Source organism: Corapipo altera, unplaced genomic scaffold (genome assembly GCF_003945725.1).
Source record: "Corapipo altera isolate COAL_440 unplaced genomic scaffold, ASM394572v1 56, whole genome shotgun sequence".
NCBI classification, from domain to species: domain Eukaryota; kingdom Metazoa; phylum Chordata; class Aves; order Passeriformes; family Pipridae; genus Corapipo; species Corapipo altera.
The window spans coordinates 11,909,269-11,931,062 of NW_020884896.1; the positions used below are offsets into that span (position 1 = coordinate 11,909,269).

At 36.0% G+C, this 21,794-nt stretch overlaps 1 protein-coding gene across 7 annotated transcripts in view; it reads left to right on the forward strand.

Annotated features, from left to right (window-relative positions):
• Positions 1-21,794, forward strand: part of ATRNL1 (attractin like 1) — a 529,120-nt gene that overhangs the window by 411,144 nt on the left and 96,182 nt on the right. The window lies entirely within an intron of this gene.

A 21,794-nucleotide genomic window follows, 5' to 3' on the forward strand; every position in this document is an offset into this window, starting at 1 on the left:
TCCTGCTGTCTGAGTAGGATTTTAGGCATTCTCAATAGCCTTTGTTTTACTTATTTAAACAATATCATTCATCAGTCTTTACCTCCTCAGGCCACCTTTCTGACATTAGCAAGTCTCATCTTGTCATCCATTCTGTCGTGCTGTCTTTACAACAACTATTAAATGTCTTATTGTCAGTTTAAACTTAACAGAGAAGAAATCAAACTTGGTTTTTCCTTTGCCCACCTTCTCTCCTGGTATCACATCAACCACTACCTTGCTAATGATATTGATACCGTGTTGGTATCTTAATTTTAAATCTACTAACCAATACCCACTCCCACTGTGTCATGATATTCATGAGGTTAATCTTGTGCAAATTATCATATTTAACCCATGCTAGCCCTGATTTGCATCTTCATCTGCTTCCAGTATGATTGCCATTTCCCTAGTTAGAAGTGATGAAATCCATGTGAGCTCTTACAATGCAAGGTGAGGCTGGAGTCAGGCCACCCCTCAGTCTTCCTCCTCACTCTTGGCAAGAAAAAGAACAGTCTAAAGATCCTCTGCTGGAGGAGGGTAAGGGAATTGTGGAAGGCAGTGACCCTCTAGATCCCAAGAGGGGAACAGTCAAACACAGCTATGGTGAAGTTGCCGGTGTCCCAGGGGAAGATAAAAGAGAAAGAATTCCCGAGATTCCCTTGTTAGCAGTTGCACAGAGCATATAAACTGTTAAGGGCAGAGCAAGAAAACAGCAGAAACACCCTGTCCAGAGGGTCTGAGAATATTTGCTGTTTTGTAATACCGCCATAATTTTTTTCAGTACCAGAATCATAAAAAAATCAAAATAGCATCATAGATCAATAGATGCTCATTGCTGAGCTTCTTGACCCTCAGCGCCCTCAGTGTTAAAATGTTTTTTATTCCTTTCATTTCTTTTTTCCAGACATCTAAGCCATTTTTCTGACCTGGTTGCTTTTTACTTTTTGGTATATACCAAAAGCTAAATAATTTAGGCTATCTTCATATTTTAAGCCTCCTTTAGGCAAAATTTTTTTCTCTTCAAAATGTAAATCACTTTTGAAGAGTTCCTTCTACTGTGCTGCTGACAGTCATTCTAGTTAATCTCTATGTTAAGTGAAAAGTAATACAAATGTTTTTTCTGTCCTCTTTGCATAATTTTCTGGGTATTTTTCTGTTCATTCAGAGCCCATGGGCTTTTATTTTTTTTTTAAACAGGGACAGATTATTTCTTTAGGCCTGCAAGATAAGGTAGGCACTGCTGTAAACTCTAATGTATGTCATGCTGAGTCTCTGGACAGCAGCATCTACTGTTCTACATCTGTTGAGTGAAGATGGATGTGTCATTGCCTGCATAAGAACGAAGAACCAAATGCAGATTTACTTTATGATGACCATCCATTTGATATCTTTACAGTATTACTTGGATGTCTTTTTTTTTTTTTACAAATCAATGTTCTTTCATAATTAGTTCTGCAGAAAAGCATGCAGTAAATCTTTCAATAATTTTCACATCAAGTTACTGCGTTTCCCCTAGAATTGTTACAGTTATTAGACTTTTCTCTGCTTCTGACAAAGTAAGATGATGTCAAGATTTTCGAATTTCAAAAAAATCTAGGTTTGTTTCTCTAGCAAGTAATATTCTCTAGTAAGTAATATTTATGATACATTAAATGAGTTTTGAATTTCAGGCACTTTTGATATGTATGAAGCAAAGATCAGCCATTATTTTTCATTTATTTGAGTAAAAAAATCGGAAGCTGTGCATTGACACCAGCAGCTATTGTTATACAAACAATGGCTATTGGAAATCAGAGTGACTTACCAAAACACATTAAAATCCTGTACTAGAAGTCTGTGAAGTTTAAGTAATTGAAGTATATATTAAGCTGTGTTGCTGGCTTCTTCTGCCAATAAAGAGACTTTTTAGTTGGTTCACAAATTAAACCAGTTAAAGTGGGTTCATTTTCTTCAATAATTTGAATAAACCAAAGTGAATAATTTTTGAAAATGCAATCTAAGCATACTTCATTATTTTGTGCAAAAAGAAACTAGTTATATATTTCATCAGGATTGCACCTGCATTATATTGATGACATAATGTCTCATGTCAAGGAACAGACTCTTTCCAACTCTTTGGTACAGGTCATCAGATTGCCCCATGATATTCTCAGTTCCTAATTTTAGTCTCAGTATCAGAGGGTAACTTCTCTCCTCTTGTAAAAAAAGTAATAATTTATTTAAGATAATGACGCAATTGTCCCTAGAATGGTCAGCTTGTTTCCAGTGACCATAAAAGCAATACGTATTTATCAATAGGAACAATCAAAGACCATTATACTTGCATGTCTTGCTTACTTAAAAGTCATGCTAGAGCCTTGAGCTATATGCTTTAGCTGGAGAAGGACCAGAGGAGAGAGAATCTAGATGAGAACAATGTGAGCAATCAGAGACTTAGAAAATAGAACTACAACAAAAAGTCAAGAAAATTGGAGTAGACTGTTGAAAGGAGTCAGAATAATAACTCCCAAATATGCAAAAGGTTAGTGGCAATCAGGAGGGCAACAATCTCCTTTGCGTGCACTGCAGGCATCAAAGGTGTAATGGACTTAAATTGTAGTAGGGAAGGTTTAGGAAGGTATCAGGGAAAGCTTCTCATACTAAAGCTGAATCACTGAAAGCAATTGCCTGGGGAGGTGATGGAATTTCTTTTATTGGAAGCTTTTTAGAACAGTATGGACAAACATTTCTCAGGTACCATGTACCATAGCTGGATTAGCTACCTCCTTTCAGCTCTGTCTTTATTACTATTTTGATTGCTACCTAGTTCTTCCTTCTTTATATTCTCTGAAAACATTCCATTTCTGTTGTTTGAACACTTTAATTACCTTCATTGCAGTGTTAGTTTTCTGTTACTGAATATTTATGACCCTTCTTTTCACTTTTGCTGTTATATTCATTGACTTATGTCCTCAGTTTTCTTGCAAGATCAGAAACTGTTAAGTCATCTCTGACCCCAGTCTCTCCCTGACTGTAGGCCTGCCAAACATGATCTCCATCCATTCTGGAATATCTTCAATATTCTTCTTGAAGTCTGTATTAATGATGTAATTATTTTTGTCTTAACTAGTGCATTACCATTTTTATAGCCTTTCAAAATCCGTGCATCCTAGACTACTAGATCTCAGAAAATTTTAGTTAGATGATACACCTGACATGAGGAGAAGAATCTATATTGGATCACATTTTCTGCTTTTCTGTATTACTCAAAGATCATGTTAAATTTGCTGTCCACTGCCTCAAGAACTCCATTATCTTGTGCTTCACTTCGACCTTGATGGCTCACTGCCTTCTCTGCCCACTCCTTCAGTCCTGTTCGTGTTGAAAACTTTCTCCTAAACTATTGAGTCACTGTATTTTAAATCCTACTTTCAAATAGTCTTTCCAATTGATTGATTCATCTTGGGTATTCTTTTGTGATACCATGTGCAAGGGATGTTATACTGCATGCAAAATTCGCATTTGGTGGTTATTCCACTAGAGAAAAACATTTACCCCAAAGCAGCATTGTTTGGTTTGCACTACCTCCTTCCTTATATGAACTGTTTTTCACTAAATAAGAATTTTAGATTTCATACTATTTCATTCCTCATTCAATGGTTATATACAACAGTGTAGCTCTGCCCAGTTAAGCATCTTTACATTTGCATGAGATTTTTGTTGCTTCTCTTTAAATTTATGTCTAGCAATGTGTGAATGTTCTGAGCCTGTGACTCAGAACAAAATCAGAAAAAAACCAGAACAAATAACATAACTGGTCATCCATATGGGTCACAGCTATGATTTTTTATGTGTTGTGTATACTAACTCAATGTAAAGTGTATCGATGTTCACTTCCTTGCACAGAATCACGTTAACAGTATTTTAAGATTCCTAAGTAATATTTTTCTTCTCTGGCATATGGGTAATCTAAAAATAGTCTGAGAAATGTTGCCTGGAATAAGCCACATGTTTTTTTCATATAGACCAATTTTGTGTGTGTGTTATTGCTAAAATATACACTAACACCTTAAAACCTGTTGATGTTTTGCATGAGTCCTTAACTTAAAGAAAGTATTTTAAAATTCTAGATCAGTTCTGGAATGTATTCACTCTCTAAATTTGCAGGAAAAATATTTTCAATCCCTGTATTCTCTGGTTTGCTTGTTTATTTCTCTTGAGTCAGTCTAGCTTCATGGGCAAACAGACATTGTAAGAATACTTTAAGTGTGATGTATAGGATATTTGTCTAGATGGAGTTTGATGTCCTAATATTTCATCCTAACAGGAGAGTAAAGCCTTTTAGCATATGAGCAGTAGGATCTTTATATTCACAATTAGTTTGGAAAACCTGATTTTGTTCAAGTTTTTTGATAAAATGTATCTTTCCAATTCAGGAAATTTATTTGGCACATGTATTGCATAATCAGATGACTAGAGAAATTGTTTGTGTTGAATAAAATTGCCAAAAAATTTCGTGCTCAATTGGAACAATTAGTAGGAATTTTTGCTTCCCAGCTAAGTGTAGGTGTTTCAGTCATATTGGCATGCTGTGAATACAAGTATTAAATTGCTGTATGATGCAGAATTGCAAATTCAAAGTATCAAAATAATTATTCTGATTGTTTTCAAGCAGAAGTGTTTATATATGTCTGTTATAAATAATGACACTGTACCTTTAATAAATTCAGTTTTTGAAAGTGTTATTTCATAAAGTAGACGGGTACAACATTCAGTGAATACAAAAGCAAAATGTATGTATATGTGTATAAGTACCTGTAGGATTGTCTTTGAACAAGGCTTGCTCATGGGAATCTTGCCTTTGGATAGCAAATCCATGACAAGGAGATATTTCCAGAACTATTTAAACTGAACATAACAAAGAATGGAAATAATTGTGCTATCTGCATAACTAAAAAGCAACCAGATGGAATTTTTTCTTTGTTTAGTTGACTGGACCTTTCTGTTAACCTGATTTGTGCATGCCATTCTCTGACATGCTGCTCTTTCTAGTTACATATATTTTCTTAGCATTTTTCTTGGTTTTAGATCAGAAGGTTTTTCTCACCTTTAAAGTAAGACATTTCTCTCTTAAAAAGGAAAGGAGAAGAAGTAGATACAGCAAGTATAATCTTTCATCAGCTATTTCCAGGTGGAAATGGGTACTGTAGAGTGCTGTTTGTATTTAGCAACTTGTAGTCCTTAGCCTTGCTTCAGAGACTTTACATTCATGCTGCTTTCTAGCTCTATAGTCAAGATCTACCTGCTAACAATACATATTGAAACTGCAGTAGACAGAAGTGCACTGCCTTTACTTTTCTTCACAAAACTTGACAATCTGCATGTACTGTTAGGTAATCATATAGGTTATACTGATTTTCACTGAAGTTTTATCATTCTATAGCATCTATCAAACTGAATTTGTGTCTGAAGTGAATATCAATTCACTGTCTAGAAGGCAATACCCCTGCCCAGGACAGCAGATGACTAAACCTTCACCTAAACTTCGGGCAGCCATCCAATTTCCTTTCTTTGCATGACTATTCAACCGAGCAGGCACTTTCCTACTTGTTCAACACACTAAGCTTTCAGAGTTATTAACTAAGCTTTGCCTAAGTCCATGGAAAAGACTGAAATATTATCTCTGGTCAGGACTACAATTAAACTGATTTTGAAGATGGGAACCTTTTGCACAATAATATAGTGAGAATAGCATTTGTCCATGAGGTGGGAAAGCACTGAGCCTGAGGGGTACTATACCTGTATAGCCCCAGGCATTCTGTGGGAGCACGCTCTTGATTTTACACCTACAAGGATTAATCAGATGGTGAAAGCAGAACAGATTAGGTGGAGTCTGACTGCCTGGATTACCTGGCCAGTCCTCTAGAAGGGGGCAGATGTAAAATGTTCCCTGTGGGCAGGATCCAGAGCTGCAGATATTCTCTTTCCATCTCAGTGTCCAAGTTTGGTTCTACCTGCTGTGCATTAGACATCGTGACTCTTGGATTTCTGTTTGTGTGGTGGTTCAATGGCAAGAAGAAGGATAGAGCTTGTTCCTGTTTAGGTAGAGCATGAGCCCCCACTTTTCTGCTGTCTCTCGCTTATGGGCCCTATTAAAAATTTGTCCCCATGGTTCTTATAAGCTCTCTTAAAGATCTCTTGAGAGCCGTCACTTCTCTGGGCTGAACAACCACAACTCTCTCAGCCTTTCCTCAGAGGATAGGTGTGCTGTCTCTCTTATAATTTTTGTGGCCCTTCAGAGGTCCCACTCTAACAGGTCCACGTACTTCCCGTGCTGAGGACAAGGAGAAGTCCTATTTCTTCCCCTGCACATTGTGAAAGACAGTTTCCAGATTTACACTGATTGTTCAGGAAGGTGTGGGAGTGCTTACAGGCAGACTAGATCACTTCTTTGGTGTGAGTAACTCAAATTTTAAAATTTTAAAAGACACTAGGAGGAGGCTGGTTATGTAAGTTATAGGGCATGGATTCCATTCACTTTATTTGCTTTAGCAAAGCAGAGGTAGAAACATTGTATAAGGTGTTATTTTCAGTAATTATCTCAAGAATTTTCATAACAGAAAATAGCAAAATATTAGATTTTGAAAAGTGAGTAGGTTTAATCAGGATTTTAGGCCCAATTGTATGGTTCTTTAATGATCCTGAAAGGAACCTTCTCCTTGTACAATTTCTTTTGGAAATCAAAAGATTATGAATGGTATACTGCAGTAAACTAGACACTGAAGTAAAGTAGAAGTTAAAAAGCCAGTTAGACTGCAGTGAAATTGGAAAGATCAGTAGGTTTGTATCAGGGCTATCTCCTTTAAAAATTGGGCAGTATTTGTGATATGTGATCTCTTCCAGCTATAAATGTAGTGTACTTTGCAAATCTATTAGAGCTTACTATAACAAAGCCTGTAAAACATTATTGTTCATTAGCGTGGAGCAGTAAAGTTTTTAACAGATACCTAAGAAATAAAACTTTCTTCTTTTTTGTCTTTGGTATATATATTCATCTTATTGGAATTTTATTGAAAGTAGAGTTTTGCCTTTCCAAGTGCTATTCTTTGTACTATATCCTTGGCGAGTTGACCTTTTTCTTATCTTTATTATCCAGCTTTCAGTAAGAAACTGGGAAGTTTATAGAGACACTTGCTGTCAGGTTCTTGTCTCAACTGTTTAGGCCTTTAAAAAAGATGTATAAGCGAGACAGAGTTAATAAATAAAATTATTCTTTTCTACAAACAACTTAATGGTTATTAAAGGAAAAGTCACTGGGCTATTAGAAAAGTAGGCAAGCAATCTATTTTATATTGAGAACATTTTCAAGTTATAGGAGTCAGAAGGAATCAAATACCCTTCTGAGCACATTTAAATATCATTTTATGAGCAGAAAAGAGCATTATCCAATGACTCACAAACATAATTTATGTTTTGCAACACCAAACACACAAGTGTAGGACACTCTTTAAGACCAGCACTAAATATATACCAAGAGTCACTGACATGACTTTGGCAATGAGATCCAGTGAGATCATTTCCCTCTGGGCATATGGATGCTGTAAAATGTGTCTTTCTTTTCTATTTACTTTTCATGAAAAAAATATAATAAAAAGAGAAAATATTAGCATTTTTTAATGAATAAAGTCAAAAAACCATAAAAATAATCTCCAGAACTTACTACCATGTACTTCTATGTACCTTCAGGGATCAGTCATGAATGTTATTTGAATTACATTCTCCCATCACTCACGTGTTGAACTCAAGAAAGGTAGAGTTGCACCAGGCCCAAATGCAGCACAACATATATTTGCCAATATACCATTAAAATGAGGGTAGTGAAATACTATACTTACTCTGATGGATTTGTTGAGGAATAGTGGATTTGTGTGTGTGGTTAAATGCAGAGTAATTGCAGAAATATATTTTTTTTAAATGAGAAAATATTTTTGTTTTCACATTTCTCAGTATAATTAAGTGATAGAAGTACTACAATCTGAATATTAAATTTTCTTTTTCTCCAGAATAGTTACAGCCTTTGTTTCTATTCTATTAGGACACTTTATTTGACAATATTCAATGAAATGAGAGCAAAGTACAGTGTGTCTTCATCTAGCAACAATTTATAACCAGTTTGCCACTATTTTGCAAAATAAATAGCTAAAGAAGTATTTAAATAAACTAACCCAGATGTCTGTCTTATTGGTGATTTTTAATTCTATGCAGATGTAACAGCTCAAGGTGAAAAAGAAGTAAGAAAAGAACTGGAAGGGGTACTCAGATAGTACAGGGTCCAGAAGGAAAGCCATAATTAGTGTGGGGTAATAGAAGAGGATACTTTAATGCTTTGTGAGCAACAATTATCTTTTCATTAAAATGCACAAAACATACACCCATGAAATGACGCAAGACTGCTTCTATATCTCTCCCAACATGACCTCTTCGCTAGGTAACGTGTTGATAAAATTTGCGTGCAACCCAAACCATATTTTCTGAAGCCTTGATATAGTGCTAAAATGTGCATATGCACTTCATATAGCCATTAATATTCACAACTGGAAATGGTATAAAACCAGTGCATTTAGTGTGTGATGTCATGCTTTGGGTTTTTTTGATGTATTCGTTTATGTTTGCATTTATATGACAGAGGGCAAAGTCAGAGAAACTTGCCTAGGATTTGGGGTAAAGGATAGGGAAGTTTGTGAAAGTATGAAGATCAGGTAATATTTCAGTAACATAAGTGACCTAATCCAAAGGACCTTACATCTCTTATAATACTTGGAATTGGTTTTGTTCCAAAAAGTTCCATTGTGCAAGATGAGGAAAAAAAAAAGAAAAAGAAAAAGAGACAGGTTTGATTACAGACTTCAGGCAGTGTTTTAGATGTGCCGTCTCAGCCACTGAGTATCTTGAGGATAAGGTCTGAAACCCTGAATTTATATTCTTTAGAAAGCCAGCACAGGAAGCAAAGGGTATAGCCAATGTTTTTACAGCAATTGCTGTAATAGCTTTGCTGCCGAGGTATACTGTGTTACTCTATTTCAGATACTTTTTCAAAAGGGCTTAAAAAGTCCAAATATATCATAAAACTGAAGTCACCCTAAGAGGTGAAAATACTGCAATGAACTCATTATCTTCCAGAATGTGGGGCAACAATTTTAAATCAACTGGGAAAGGCAGAAAGCATTATTCAGAAATGCTGCTTAATGAGAGCTGGGACTGAAAGAGAAATTCAAAAGCTTTTCTGTACAATGGGTTGTAATTGATCATTGCTTGGTACATCTTCTGTGTAATTATAGGGTCTTCCATATGCTTCCCCCTCCTCACCTGTCTCATCCATTTTTAACTAGCCAGCTTTTCTCTTGTATGCAGATCTTCTCCAAACACCATTCTGTTCTAAGATTATGATCACTAGGTTTGTTACATGGTGAGCACTTCTGACAAACAAATGGAGCTGTTTCTTAGCTGAGTATTTACAGAACTAGAGATCTCATCTTCTCATCAGCTGTTTTAGAGTCTTTGCATTAATAGGACCAAGAAACTGATCCTTGTTTGGAGAGTCCATGTTAAGCTGAAATTCAATATTTTCACTTACTGAATTTGAATTAGGCGGTAAATCTAATCTTTCAAAAATAGCATTCATCGTACACAATGGAGTCATAGATATTTTAGGTTGGAAGGAAGCTGCTGTAGTCATGCATTTTCTGAGCTTTTCTTCTTATGCCACCCCTAAATTCCTTTCTTCTTTTCCTGACCTTATATTTTAGTAGTTGCAATGTGTACCTCTGTACACTATGCCCAGTGTTTTTTAAAGGATATCTTTAAATTTTGGCAGTGCATGTGCAGTTACAAAACACCATTATGAGTTTGTGGCTCCTGTATGGTCAGACGAGTTTGGGCTGGGTTTTTAATGTTTTTTGGTCTAGAGGCTTTGTGATAAACTAGACCCAGAAAGGATTGCTGAAGATCCCACTCACAGACCCTTACCTATCCTCAGCTGTGGCCAATTAGAGAGCTGTAAAAGCTTAGAGCCCAATAAACACCATATTTGCAGGCTCCCCTGAGAAAGGCTGGTACCAGTTTTGCTGGTAGATGCTCCAGGAAGAACTTTGTGTGAACAGCAATAGTTTACCATGGAAAGCATCCTGGAAATGAGGTGAGCTGGGGGAGGAAAAGTTTCTTTTCTTTCTCTTTTTAATGCAGGATGCCTTGGCTGGAGTTCAATTTAAAGTTAAGGGGAGCTATATTAAAGCTGCTTTTTATACTGTGCAAATTGGTAATGCTATTTTAAAGAAGAAACAAAAGAGAAAGTAGTGCTTTTAGTGAATGAGAAAGATTTTTTTTTTTTTTTATCTCTCTATGTCTGATTTTGTTTGCTTGATTTTTCTTTTTTTCTTTTTTCTTTGGTAACATGTGAATCATAGTTTTCTTATTTGTGTTTGCCCGCTGCACCATAAGAGAGCCTACTGTTAAGAATCATCTCTTTTTAGGGCATGTGACTATTTTTTTGCTGAAGCCTCTCTGGCATAGGCTAGCCATTCTTCTTTATTTTAATAAAGTTTTACTTAAATAGACAGTACCTCCTTTTTGGAATAGGTGCATTCATTTGACTAATTAAAGAGTCTCAGCCCCGTCACAAAGGCATCATCTTCTTTCAGTGATTTATTGACGTATTTCAGTTCTTAAGAATCTAGACTGTATATTTTAAGTCAACAGGTGTGTTAACAAATATAATTGATACATACCAACATCTGAATAACATAAACTGTATCTTAGTAATGGCTCTGGTTATCAACCAGGCATGATGGAGTTGTGTACTCTTAGGTATTTTAAAGTCATTTGAAATACCTTTCTCCTAAGCATGATAGATCACTAAACCATATAAATAAGAGTCAGTGTGTTAAAAATAAGCTTTAATTGCTTTCACAACAGAGCTGGTTATAGAGCCTGAGCCCTTGTTTAGTAGTATCCTTCAAATCTGTCTTTTAACTATTATCTTTTCTTTTTCATTTCTTTCAACAGATAAGCCATATTTAGTGACAATATTTGCTATGCGTTAACTTGTAGCTGCAGATAATGTAATACATGTCCTAATCTTCCAAACATATTCACGTGAAGTCCTGTCCTTTGGAAAATAGTCCATCTGACTTACAAGAAAGTGGGCAGCTGCAGTTATGGATATGCATTAAATTCAGAAGGAACAATTTTATAGTCAGTTGCACTGTGATAGAATTTACAAACAGAACTACTTGTGTGATTATTGTGTCTCTGTCTTGGGAGCAAACTCTTGAGTATGTGATATAAAAGAGCTTTTGAAATGGAAAAGTGATTATCTTGTAAAGTGAATCTATAGAGTTGTGTACAAATACTTAAAGCAAAAGTAATTAATTATTTAAGCTACAAATTGAGAAACTGTCCTTTGTCTATGACCTGAAGTTACTAATGCAAACACCAATTTGCTTCTATAGATATTTTAATCTACAATGAATGTGACAATGAATTTATTTAGTTTTAGTATTGGTACCCTTTTCCTTAGTTGGAAATGTCAGTTAAGACAGTGTATTAATAATTATGAGATACATAGTGAATCTTCTAAAATTTGTATTCGGAAATTCACTGTCACTAATTTAAAGCAATCGTAAGCAACTTGAAGTCAATGTGACACGAGAAATGATACTCAAATGTCTCATCTCTAATGAATGACAGTAATTAGCCATATTTCAAGCAAAAGATAATATATCACAGATAAGGAAGTTCATATTTCATAAAGTGCCCATTATCAGAGATGTAGGGCCAAATGATCTCTTATGTTACACTCCTATATAAGCTCTTCTGTCACAGAATATAGTATGAAAATGATGTTTGTAAAGTAAGTTTTAAGATGGAGGAAACTTCTGAAAATTGATTGCTTTAGTGAACCTTCAGCAGTAGTATTTATAAGGACTAATGGAATATTAATGGAATTAAAGAAAGCCTATGCATCCTTGTTGAGTCGTCTTCCCCACTGCTAATAAGGGAATGGCAGTTTGTTTCACCTCTGGTTGTTTTCTCAGTGATTCAGACAGTACCAGCTTTGTCTTTTTAAAAGGGCTACAAATGAAACCATTGTTCTCAAGTATCTAAAAATTCTTTGCTGCTTATAAAGCCTTGTATGTATCACTGACCTTGTGATATGTGGGCCTTGGAAATGATCTATGAAATGGGAATGAGGCTTCCCACACTGGGTGGAGATCCAGATCTTTCCCTTCCAAAGTTACAGTGGTCTGAGATTCATTATCAAATTACCTTCTGATTAATACCAGAAGGTAAATTATCTCAGTCTCTAAAACCAGTGGATATGTGGAGTATCTTGTGAATAAAATTGATTCAATTTACCCGCTATAAATAAAAGGGAGAGTTGTAATTAAGAGCTGTGACCTGCAATAAGTGTGATCACAAAATATATGTAACGCAGGTGAGTGAGAAAGATGTTGCATTTTGGGAGGGGATGGGTCATAGGAAGACTGTGGAGGAGCTATTGTTACAGTCCTGGGAACCTGCACACAGGTAGGTATGGTATGGATGCAGTCCACTGCTACAAAGGGCCATCAGCTTGAAGTATGTGAACACAAACCAGTTTATGCTGCTTTGTGCAGGAGTAAGGCATCCTCTCTGATGTTAAAAGACGCAATGTAGGCCTATTATAGGAAAACCATAGTGCAATCCTGTTTAATTTCTCGTGTGAAAAGGTAACTCTCAGTTTATGACTCTGTGTTCAATTTCTAGAAACTCTAGATAAAAATGTAGAATTACTGCATACCTGGCTATGTTCAATAGCATCTTAGTGAAAACAGTCAGTTGTGCCTATGATTTTTGAATGTGACTCTTTAACGATTGTTTTCTAGGATTCTCACACTTGAATAGAGTAAAGGGAGAACAATATCAATACTTCTAGCATTCTGAAATCTCTTAAAATTCATAAGATTTTGTTACTAACTTTAAGGTAAAAAACCAAGTAACTTTTTTTTTTTTAATAAAGTATTTTTCAATCTGTTTGCATAAAGATAAACTGTATAGTCCTTTTTAGGATTAAAGATATTGTATTAAAATGAATGCATGAAATTTAGTAGTGTTCTCATAAATTGCAATACTGTTTAAACAGATGTATTTGAGAAGATATAACTGTTCTTGAGCAGTACTTGCAATGGAGTCATAGGTATTTCTACATGTGATGGATTCAGATTAAGAGTAGTGATTTCAAAGGAATAAAAGGTATTCTTTGTAGCAGAACAAATATTCTTGTTGTATGAACATGACCTGAAGCCTCCCATTGCTGTGTTTGCATGTTCAGAGAAAATTAACACTGTTATATTTCATGTTTAATTCCTTAAAATGTGAAGCTGAGTTACTACTGTGCTAATGGTGCGGCTCCAAAGTTTCTGAAATGCTGGCAATGCTCCAGATTATCTTAAGTGTCACAACTAACAAGGTGAATTTACTCCAGTATTATCTAAGAGTCATTTTAATAAGTTGAGTTAGTGTTTGGGGTACGGAGTCAGGCTTCCTGAAATGTGAATGTCCATTTGCTGATTTATAGTTTTGCATCATTTAAGTAGCAAAATCTGAGCAATGCAGATGAGAACCCTTGAAGGAAAACAAATATTATAGTATTTCAATAACCTTGTAGCTATTTGAAACAGTCTATTAGTAAATGATGCTTATTTTCATGTTTAAATTTAGAAATACTTCTTATATATTAATAGATATCCATTCCACTCTACACACAGAAAAATTGACAGAGAAAAATTGGAAGCAAGCCCAGGTTTTTTTGTTCCCCGTCTAGTGGCCTACTCATAAATGGATTTATATTGGTCCTTTCCATCTTCAGTCTAGATATGGCTTTCAGCATAACAGAGGTCATAAAATATAACCCAGTAATTACTACAGATTTTCCTAAAAATACAAGGCTTAACTAGAACTCATTCAGAAATATGTTGTCAATTTAAAAACAGAATGAAATGTTGGGATAAATTTCTCCCAGAAGATTTTGCTATTGTAGTGCCTATTGCTGTAGTAATCCATTTTTGGATGCCTGACTCAGAACTGAATCCAGAGCCATGTGTGGAGCAAAGCCAACAGGGAATACTGAAAAGGGATGCCTCTTCAAAAGTACCTAAAACAGGCTGCAGAAATCTACTTCTGTCAAGTCAGGATTTACATCTCAAAATAGTCTCCTGAAGTTAGGTGCTTGTCCTTCTGCTCTCAAAGAACAGATAGAGGGTTGCTGTGTTTATACTTTGTACAGTAGTTCATTGCCTCAAACAGTCACTGAAAATAGAGGAGATGGGTGTTCCAGACTATCATCAGCCAGCAGTCAGAGAATCAGTTCTATGACCTGAATGTAAGGCTGTGGGCTGCTCTTGTCATTTGCTGTCATAGCTGTGGCTCTGCTATTGTAGAGAAAAGGTTTCTTGATCTCAACAGATTTGGTGCAAAAATGACCTGTGACCTTAGCTGCTGTCCTGGGAGACAGAAAGTGGGGATGGCTTTTCTAATATCTGCACCGAGTGATGTCCAAGCCTGTAATCCAATGGTACTGTTGTAATGTGTAGTTCACAAATTGCCCTTCAAGTCAGAATAAAAAATTTTGTCTCTCTCTCTCTAGAAATGTAATAAAAATAGGTTACAAAATTTTACTTTGTTTAGGTGTAATTAGTCCTGAAATTTTCACTGTTCTGTAGGAAACTTTAGCAGAAGAATGTTTACTTCTGTATTCATGCATGTATTTATGTAAGACATAAACACTTGATATGGTTTGAAGCTGGCTTCCTGCCAGGTCTCCAAACCTTACTACAAGAAGTGTGTCCCCCCCCACAAAACCTCAGGGAGAAGAGGGAGAAAAAACAACTAAGAGAACCCAAAATGAGAGAGAGACAGCTAAAGTGATATATATAAATATATTTACACTTATGTTACAGTTATATACAATTGAAATATATATATAATTTCACAAGGGAAAGGGGGAAGGGAAAAGAAACAAAACCAAAATAAAATATATATATATATATATCTCCCAATCAGTAACCCGAGATCTAGTAACTAAAGAGTTAGCAAAGAAATGTCCCACCACTCTCCTTGGGACAACCGAGAGTCGCTCCGGAACAATCGCCGGCAACCTCCGCCTCCCAAGGTTGACAAGGCCTTACCAGGCCTCGCTCCCCAACACGGCAGACTCAACAGCAGGGAACCTGCACCTCCAAGCTGCCGGAAGGAAAGAGAACGAAGGCCTTCCCTCCTTTCTTCTTATAGTCTGGCTTACGTAAAAATTGTAGGGAATACTGGGTAAATCTGGACCCTTCCTTGACTACAAACTGGTCACCAAGGAAGGCCTAGCCCAAACTACCACAACACTGAAGCCATTAACTCTGTTTAGACTGCAGTAAATTTTGCATGTGTAAAAGTTTCTTGGTGTATCAACAGGATTTTATTTGGTTTTGGACTTAGGTGTCAGTAGAAAGCAGTTATTTTCTGGTTTGTTTTTATTTTTTTGAGGGGGTGGGTGGCTGGGAGAAACAAGTATCAATAGTTTTCTCATTTCTAGACAATTCTCATTTCTAGAGGACTTCAGTAACAACTGAACTTTTGGATATGGATCTGGAGTCTTCCAATGGTTAATCCTTTTCACCTAGTTTTATGAATCTGTTAAAAATAATGCATCAACTTGAGCTGTGATAAATTTAAGAGCCCCTTAAGGTTGTTTTGTCTTTGTCTATTAAAGTGGTCTCAGAGTCTTGTACTTTTATCGGTACTTGTAGATTTTGATTTATAGTCTTTTAGAGGTTGTTCAGTAAAGCAAATAGAGCTGTCATCACTGCAAAGCATGTTTCCCAGACCACAGTTTGTTCTGGAGCTCTTCTCTGAATGCAATGTAGTTCTCCATTTTTTGTCTCCCTTGTGTGTACTAGGGCTGGTGCCAAAGGATGAAATCTGAGAGTTAATCAGAAACTGGTGTGGTTTTGTTAATGCCTCATGCTTGGTAGGGTTCTGGTCAAAAATGAACATAATCTTAAAAATGCTGTATAAAAACATCCCTGCACTCCCTTTCCCAGTTCCCCCTTAAGGATGAATGACATCCTCTCTTTAAGTAGGACCTTGCATTCAGCTGTGATGAATTGTGATGCATATATCTTCCTTAAAGTTGTCTTGCTACATAGTGCCCATCAATGGTAAATAACAATTTTGTACAGATCAATGTTATTTATAATCTGAAAGCTCTATTAGAAAGACTTTATTCCTGTGTAATGATTAAAGTAATGGATTGTATGGACTCAAGTATCAGTTATTATAGGATGCCAATAGAATTACTAGTTGATACTTCATCATAAATACAATTTATTATAACCTGTGTGTATTTTAATGTATACTATTGGTTGGATCAGTCAATTCTGGTGCTGAACTGAAAGTAAGATCTGCTCATGGGTTTTCGGTCATGTGCTGATGTCTTGCAACCTTGGAATACGACCTTTTTTTGTTCTGTTGTAATTGTAAATTCTTGTAGTTCTAATTTTGTGGGAATTTAACTAATGAAGCATGTTTCTTTACAGAAAATTTCTTCCAAAAAGTTTCAAAACTGAAGCATTAAGTGGTTTTTTCTAAGTTCACAACATACTGAGGGGTGGGGAGTGCATTTTAAGTCTACTAAACTATTATCTTGATTTAGTGAATATAGATAATCTTCCTTTAATGTTTTAAGTGTGGTTATAATAAATATATAAACTCCTAATTTATCCTCCCTCCTAAAAGGAAAATGTCAAGTGCCCTATTTCCCCCTGCCTTTCAGCAATCAAACACTTGCTGACAGGTGGGATTTGATTCCTGACACCATACCTATATGTGAGGTGTTAGCTCAGGTAATGATATTAAATTAGAAGTTCCCATCTCTGATTGCCTCCTCATTTGTGTTAGTGTAGCTGTGGATCCGTACAGCAAAACACTGAAACAATTTTGTTCAAAAGTAACCCTCCAGGAAAAGGATTATTTCTTTTTTTACCGAAGGCTCCTTGAACATGGTCAAAATAACTCTGACAGGCTTTTTGAATTGAAGTTTTAGAGGTTTCAGTTGTATGTCTGCAAAGTTAAAGCGATAAGGCACACCTGTCCTGCAACGGTCTTCTTCTGAAATGGGCTACTGTAATCTGTCCTTGCTCTGCTGTACGCTGACAGCAGTGTAGGGTATTCCAAAGCAGTCATGGAAAGAACAGAGTGGCTCCCTGAAGCTGGTTATCTTAAGCTGTTCCTGGAACACTAAGAGCAAGATTATCTCAGAAAATCTATTTAATGTTCTTGGGGAAGGAAATGTCAGTCTTAGAGAAACAAAGAATTTTGAGTTGAGGTAAAATGTTCTGGTATTAGTCTGACTTGAAGCTAAGGCTAAAATACTTCCTCACTTAGAAGTTTTGAGTGGCATGTAACAAATGGCGATGCTAGTGTAGTGCTGGTTATGTGCTGTTAAATTTTTAACTAGGTTGGTCAACATCTGTGTTCAGCCTGCAGCATCTTCCCAATGGAAGCTCAGTCTGTTAGCTCTATGATAGGCTTAGTCAATGAATTCCTTTTTACTAAACAGAAATGATTTATGGAAGCTCCCATAAGGAGAAAAGTCATGAGGCAAAACCCAGACAGCCTTTCATGCTGTAAAAAAGAAGATAGGAAGTAAGAGTCTGACCTATTTTTTTGAAGTGACATTTCAAAGCTTTTGCTGTTGGATTTTCTTTTTTTAATTATTATTATAACAATTCATGTTACTAAAGTTGAAAAAGCTTTCAAACCTTTTAGTTTACTGCTGCTTGTTTTCAACTATGGTTGATCTTACTTGAAGTCACAGATTACAGGAGAGTATTAATGCTATACTTATTTTGAAATATAAAACAATCTGAATCAACTAACAAGTATACTGCATACTGGTGTGAGGTAGCTGCAGTAAATCAATGGAACTGGCAGTAACCTTTATGCTCACTAGTATTTGACAAGCATGGGTACAATTTGGAGTACTCTGTCAGATACCTGTTGCAAGTGTGCTGGAACATTGATTGGTTTCAATGCCTTGTTTGCAAAGTAAAGAAAAAAGGCTGATAGTATATTGATTTCCAGAAAATGTACTGCTGCAAGAACATATATATACAATTTTAGGCATGGACTGATATGGTTCCTAGATGTAAAGCTTTATGCAAATTAATAAACTCATATAATTATGCCATCTTAATTTGTTTTTATAATGGAACTGCATATTTTAACTTGGGCATTGCTAACCGAAGTTCGGTGACTGTTGGAAATCTGGAAGGGGGAGGTCTTTCCATAAGAGTATTAAATTGTTTCTAGCTGACAGCTTTCTTGGAGCCTTTTAGAAACTGATGTTTTACATAATTTTTCAGAGGCTCCAAGTAGACTGGTTTTTTTCTTAACTTTCCTTGCTCTCAATTGCCATCGAGTTACCTAAAAGGCTTCAGAAAGAGGATGGAGAAAGCATAGGATGAATGGAACCCCTCACTTACCCCAAACAAGAGGAACTTTTTGTCCATTCACTCTGCTGTGAACCTTCTCTGTGTTTTCTTCTTCAGCATCTGGACACAAATTGTCCAGATATGCTGAAATTAAGTGTATTAAATGCCCCCACATGTGATATATCTGCTAACATGCATGACCTAAGTGACCCCATAAAGTGTTTTGGCTGAGTCAGCCAGAAGCAACGTTGGACACTGCATCCATCCCAGTGTTACTGAAAGCACAGACTCAAGTCTAAAACTGCAGCAGTAGGCAAGCACTTGTGATGAAACATGCTGCCAGTGGGAGGAATGGTGATGTCAGGATGTTGAATACAATTGCTAAATATTTTCTAAGTAATCGATGACAAAACTGAGTTACAGTCTGCTTTAAATTATTTACAGAAGAATTTAAATTTGCAAACTTAGTACAACAAGCTGCTGCTTTTAACAACACTCAAGTTCTTGAAAATTCAATGCTAAAATGAGTTATTACAAGTGAGTTAGCTGTCTGAAATTAAATTAGGTGATAAACAATTCATTTCTCTGTGGTACATTGGCATTCATGACAACTAGTTCTAGTATGTACCTGAACCCATTACTTTTGGCACTTCATAAAGTGGCAATTGATAGCAATTTGTATTGACAGACTCTTATTGAATATAATTCTCAACAGAAACTAGCTAATCAATTAATTAATCATAGTGTTACTCAAGTTTGTTTTTATGTTGCTCCATCATTCAGAAAATTAACTGTTAACATTGCTTACAATTAATATAACTTAAACATTTTAGTTTTCATTGGCTGAATTACAAAGCTTAGACTAATTAAGCGTTAAAGCTTTCTGAATTACTAGCAAAACTGAAAATTATGTATGCTAAATTGAAAAACACACAACAAAACCTGATTCTATAATACATATAATTTTGCAGTATTTCAAAACAGAATATTTAGTCTTACATTTCCTCTTAAAAGCTGCTTGGGTGCATGTGGAAAGTCCTAGGTGCTTCTGAAGAGACTTGAGAGAGTGATCATCAGCAGTATTATGATGAAAAGCGCCATCAAATCATGTTCTTCTAAGGCTATCTAATAAATATTTGCATCTTCTCTGGCATTTAAATAAGGCTTTCTTAAAATTCAGAATTGCAAAGGAGCGACTCTATCCTCCTGGCAGGTCATTGTGGACAGATGCTCTAAGTACAAGACTGAAGTGGCTGTGCAGAGAATGCCAAGATTCATCAGTTTGGGTCAAAAAGGCTTCCTTGGAGAGCAAGGGTCTGCTTACTTGCCTCTGACTGCAGTAACAGAGCCTACATTAAGTACTTTGATTTGCGTTGACAAAAAATTTAGTTACATAATATTAAAACCTAAAATTCCATTAAATGAACTCTTGTCTCAGTAAACACAAGTCCTGGACCAGAGCCCTACTTTGCCCATGTAAACGCAGCATTTCTCTGGTAAATTAGGAGAATGACCCTGATCATCTTTATTTGAATAAATTGTGGGAATGCTGCATGTAGAATATACAAAATGCCAAGTAATCTGTTAATACTGGCAAACTTGTTTGCCAACTCATATACTCAGGAAAATGTTTTGAAGTGCATATTTAGATTATATTTTACTTGTACATTGAAAAACTTGTCTTTCATTTTCTAGCGTAGCTTGGTAGAATGAAACCAGCCAGTTATTCTGTGTCTTGGATTTTGTTTACCAAGTGACAGTTTTCATAGAATAAGGATAAATTAACCTTCCACTGATGCGTTAGTGTATCAAGGAAGTACAATTATTGCTTTGAAAAGATATTAAAAGTTTTTTGATTGAGGTCTTTTCCTTTTTTTCTTCAAATAGTTGAGAAAATATTAAATATTATGAGCAAAGACAATCCCTTCATGAGTCTATTCCCAAAGGCAGATGTGATAGGAGACCTTTGGCATGGATTGAATCAGTAGCAATGGCCATCTTCTAAAAGAATGCATTCTCTGTTTTCCTCTATGTGCATCTTTTTCTTTGGGATTCTCATTGTGATTGTATATATTTTGGATTACTTTTTTTCCTTGAGGATTGACCTGAAGCTGAAAATAAGAAATAAGAAATTAATTTCTGAGTCTTCTATGGATCAAAGTTACTAACATGTAGAAGTGGTTTTTTTCTGGGTTCTCAGGAACCCAAAACCAATAATGACAAAAAAACATCAGAAGCAAATTAATCTGAATTGAATGTCTTCCTTTCTCTGTGTGCAATCTGACTTAAATTCAGATAACCTTTTCCTTTTGTCAGATATCTTAACAATATTAAGGCTATGTGCCTGACCACTACTGTCAAAAACCCCTCTTTACTAACTGTAAACTTCCAAGACACAAGGCATATCTAAGCATCACCTCCTGGTAATCTGAACAGCTGTATTAAAAATAACCTCTTAACATGGCCAGGAAAATAATCGGAGATATTAATTAATTGTATCAACACAATAATAAATAATCCAAAGAAAAAGTTTAAGGTACTGGACATTTTCTTTTTTAAAAGGTCACTATAAATATTTTTACAGTGAAAACAAAGTAATCTTACAGTTGGAAAACTCATGCAGAAATTAACAGGAGAGAAGGGAAACAGGACTAATGGAGTGGTGGAGTTCAATCCCCTCATGTTACCCCCTGTTCTAATGAATCAATGGAGCAAAGCATCAAGGAGCCTAGAGGAGTGTGCTGCACTGATGGATTTTGTAGCTGCTGGTGTTTGGTCGGTCCATGGCTGGCAGAGATTCATGGTCAAAGCTGGATGTCAGGCCGGTTACCCTGGGTGTTGCAGTGCAGTAAGCAATGACTTGCCTGAAGTCCGTGTGTTCAGTTGAAATTCTTCTTATTGTTGGGGGGCAGAGGGAGAATGAAATTCATGGCAATATGTCCTCTCAAAGTGGGCCATGATCTAGTTGATATTGACAACTTTTGGGAAGATAAAAGTTATTAACTCTCTGTCAGAAGCAGCTGAATCTGCATGTCCAGTTTCTGTGAATCTTGTGGCAAATAGGCTGTATATAAGGATGTTCTGATCCCACCTCCATTTCACATGGTTTTTGGAAGGGAAAGATTTGTGTGTCTCTCTGAAAGAGCCTGAGTGTGAAAGCGTAACAGTGATTGACACTGAAAGCATCTCCTTAATTCTTTGGTAGAGTGAATGCTGTGGAACTAATTTTGCACCTCAACATACATTTGCATGGGTAGGCATGGGGCGTTCCCTGTC